Below are 4,472 nucleotides of genomic sequence, written 5' to 3'. Positions count from 1 at the left end.
GTTCCTTTCAAATTATCTTGCAGTATTAAAAAAATTTTTTAATCACGCATATGTATGTCTACACAGTATATTGTTAAGCTTAATTGTTTTTGAAGTTTACAAAAAAGAATAATATTCTGAATGAGTTTTCTAATAATTCCCCTCAATGATATTTTACCAAGATTAATTTGTATATTCAGTGTAGTATAAAATTTCATTGTATTACTAGATCATAATTTGTTTACCCTCTTAGTGATGGGCTTTTAGTGTTGTTTCCAGCTTTTAGATATTACGCACAAGGCTACTGTGGAAGGTCTTATGCGTGTCTCTTCTATTGCACATGTGGAAAAGTTTTTTTGTGTATGTAGGTATATCCGAATGTAGTTGCTTATTTATAGGGTACGCTAATGTTCAGTTTTTAAAGAAGACGGCAAACTTTTCTGGAGTGGTTATACACTCCTACCAGCAATAAAAGAGATATTACTGATGTACCTCCTCTCTGCTTGATGCTGTCAGACTTCTTATCTTTTGCCAGTTGAATTACAGAATGGTTAACTTGTGATCTTAATTTGCATGATTCTGATTAGTAATGATATTGAACATCTCTTCTTATGTTTATTTCTTCCTCTGTGAAATGCCTGTACATGTCATTTGCCTATCTGTGTAATTGTTTTAGTCCTTTTTTAGTGGATTTACTCTTTGGAGTTATTTTTATTTTTATTTTTTTACTTTTTGCATTTGTAGTCAACTGTAATCAGACAGGTGGTGAACAATTTAAAATCCCACGTTCCTTTAGCTGACTCTTTATAAGTAGAGGCTGGCAGCAAACACAATATCTCTCTTGATTTTGGTGATTCCTTCTACAAAGTTATTTTCCAGCTCAGTGTTTCCAATGGCTTTTGCTGCTTGACACGTTTGTCAAAGTAGTTCTTCCAGGTGCCTCATACAATGAATTATGCTGCCTTCAAAGACATCCGTCATTTTGCAGATATGGGCAAATGTAGTTCCAGCTGCTCAGGTATATACTACATCCATTAAGTGAGGTTTAAATGAGCTTAGGTAAGTCTCCTCATCAATTTCCACTTTGGCTTCTGCTGAAACTTTTGCAATTCTTTTAGCACATTCCTGCATTTGACAAAGTGGTCCTGCTAACTGCTCTATTAATTTGGGCATATCACTAGAATTCTCTTGAAACACAAAGCAGCTTAGGTTGCCTGTTCTGCAGATACGTCATTGAAAAGGCCATTAAACATCATCTCAGTTAGAAGGAGCTCATCAGCACTGCTTATTTCACAAGCCACTCATCCTTTCATCTCTGTGACATCAGAAGATGTACATAGCAAATCCCAAACTCCTTAAAACACGTTTGCGACATTTGAATTCATCGATTTGTAGGACAGTTCTTGCTTTCTTTAGTTCTCACTTTGCAGATTTGAAGTCTATTGCAATCTGTGCTTTTTTTTCATGAAGTGTATACATAGTTTCCGAATTTGGATCATTGTGAAGTGGATGAGCATGCATTCTACGCTCAAAAGCCTCTACTTTCTGGATGACTTTTTTTCAGTCCTTGATCTTGAATGCCCATGTCATCAATAGAATCTAATAAGGGAACACTACCAGGAAAACGTTTCTGAACTTCCAGTATTGATTTTAAAACACTGTCTGTTGTCCAATGGTCGAAGGTCTTTAGGAATGTAAAGCCTAACACTGCTGATAGCAGACAGGAGATGCACCAAAACTGGAACAACCTGCATCTCTCCTTTCACATCAGGTTTAGCTGGTTTTGCAGTCTCAGTAGCTGAATTTTTCAAGCTCTCTTTGCTACAGTGCAGAAGTGCTTCTACTACATATAAAGGATCCAGTTCACCAGAATTAGGCTTAGCATTTGATTTTTTTGAGAAATTCACTACTACACTCCAGCCAAAATCATCTCCTTCATTCTTTACCTTTACCAAACGACCTGGTCATAGAAATGGTAAACAGTATTTTGGTTTGTGAATATATTCTTCAATTTACCCAATTTGGCAAGCTGTTGTCTAATCTTGTAATAGATGACTACACTTTCTTCATCTGGTATTACTGTTTTATTCTAGTGTTCTTCTGAGTTCTTTACCTTCTCTACTACTCCTGGAATTGCTCTATAGTGCTGAAACTGGTAGGAGGATTTTTCCAACATGTATTCAGGATTAATTTCTTCAACTCGTAGTAAGTTCAAAACCATGTTGTAGGTCAAACGGAAAGCACTATTTAGAGGATCAGCTGAGCCCTTAAGTAGTTGTTTTCCAATCATCTACCATAAGAATTACAATTCCTCTATCATCCATTACCCTCCTTCCAGCACAACCAGACATCTGAATGTATTCACCAGAGGAAATCCATCAGAAATCCTTCCGATCAAATTTTTGGGCATTCATAAATAAAACAGTTCTTGCTGGCATGTTAATATCCATAGCAAAAGTTTCAGTGGCAAAAAAGGCCTTTATCAATCCTTCGGAAAAGAGAATTTCTATAGTTTCTTTCAAAATAGGAAGTAAACCACCATGGTGAATACCAATCTCTCACTTCAAGAGAGGAAGTACATGTTCAACCTGAGGTAGCTTTTTATCTTCATCTGACAAGCAGTCAGTTGCATTACTGAATACTTCTTCACCCACCTTCTTTTCTTCATCTGGGTTGAAATCTAATTTGGTCATTTGAAGTGCATACGGTTCATAATCTTTCTTACTAAAACTGTAAATAATTACAGGTTGAAAATTTCTTTCCGTAATCATCTTCACAATTGTGAACACATTTGATGGTCCTTTTGTTCCTGTTTTTCGCCCCTTCTGATCTCCTTTTGCCAAATCACCAGCATCTCGAAGTACTTGCATCATCTTCTGTGAAGTCACCATTTTCATCAACTACAAGGTGCAGACCATCTCCCCCTGCTGGAAAAATGTGGTGCTGTAATGGAGTAGGCAGATCATCTGTGTAAATTACATGTCCAGGCTGTTTATGTAAGTGGCAAGTCCACGCAGCAAACTGTCGGGCATTTGGAATAGTAGCCGAAAAAAAGACATAGTGAACATCATCAGGAAGCAAAATAATAGTTTCTTCCCATATGACACCACATTCTGAATCTCTTATGTAATGAATTTCATCAAATATGACCCAAGCAACTTCTCGCATAACTTCAGAACCTCTGTACAGCAAACATCTCAAAATCTCTGTGGTCACAGCAAGACAAGATGCCGTAGGATTAACAGTAACACCTCCAGTCATCAGACCAACATCTTGAAATTCTTCATACATTTCACTGTATTTCTTACTCAGGGCCTTAATTGGGCTAGTAAATATTACACGCTGTTTCTCCCTTAAGGCCAATGCAATGGCATATTCAGCGCCTACAGTTTTTCCTGCTGATGCATGTGCAGATATTAAAACAGACTGATTATTATCAACACACTGAATGGCTTCTCTTTGAAAAGCATCAAGAATGGATGGGTATTCCTTTACAGATTTAACAACTCGAGGTTTAAGTGGTAGATAATCTTCATCTGCAGGAAGTGCAACCTCATGTGTACACCCTTCTACAGTTTCAGCTGATTGTACCTTGACTCTTGGCATCAAGTCTGACAAACTTAAGTCTTCAGTTATTGACTCTTCTACCCTGGGCTTCTTTCTGAAAATGGGTTCATCTGTGCCCTCGAAGTCTGCATCTCTCTTTTTTTTTCCAATATTAGTTGACTCATTGTACTTTACCATCAAAACGTTTTCCAGCCTTTTCCGCAGCCCCTGGCAGCCCCTTCCATTTCCCCTTCTCCTTTTCCTTGTTTTTTTTGGCTGCTGGCGCAGTGGTCGAGTCGTCCCCAAACATGCTGAAGAGCTCATCCCGGAAACCGTCCTCCATCCTTCGGAGTTGCGAGACCAAATCTCCCTCCCACCCACGATGCTCCACGACCGCGCTGACAGTGCCGCCAAGTGAAGCCTCAACAGGGGCCTGTGGGAGACAAAATTTTTGGAGTCACACAGCCGCTGAGGCTTCTTCCCTGCCTCCTTTTCCTCCTCCGACCTTTCTTTTACCTTCCCAATCACTGGCGGATGAGCAGCTCCTTGGCTGAAGACAGAGTGCAGCGAGGGTTCCCAGCAGGCAGCTGGAGTTCTTTTTAGGTTCTTGAGACTAATCCTTTGTGATATGTATGTTAGATGTCACTTCAGTTATCTATTGCTGTTTAACAAACCACTCTAAAATTCAGTGGCTTAAATCAAGAATGATTTATTATTTCTCTAAGCTCTAGGCTGAGCTGGGTGTTTTTGCTGCTTCATGTGGCCCTGGGTCACTCATTTGACTACATTTATTTGATGGCTGGGCTCGGCTGGAAGGTTCAAAATGTCTTCACTCATGTCTGGCGCTTCAGAGCTTTTCCACGTGGCTGACTTGGAGCATGGTTGTCTCAGCAGGGTAGTTGGATTTCTTACACAGTTGTTGGCTTCAAGGGGGAAAGTGGAAGCTG

General features: G+C 39.3%; 1 pseudogene; it reads right to left on the bottom strand.

Moving 5' to 3' along the window:
- Positions 1–738: 738 nt before the first annotated feature.
- LOC118905350 lies at positions 739–3,868 on the bottom strand (annotated as a pseudogene).
- Positions 3,869–4,472: the final 604 nt, after the last annotated feature.

This window comes from Balaenoptera musculus, chromosome 1 (assembly GCF_009873245.2).
Source record: "Balaenoptera musculus isolate JJ_BM4_2016_0621 chromosome 1, mBalMus1.pri.v3, whole genome shotgun sequence".
In the NCBI taxonomy this organism is placed as follows: domain Eukaryota; kingdom Metazoa; phylum Chordata; class Mammalia; order Artiodactyla; family Balaenopteridae; genus Balaenoptera; species Balaenoptera musculus.
The sequence above is the reverse complement of the archived record's forward strand: the minus strand, read 5'-3'. Positions and strand labels throughout refer to the sequence as shown.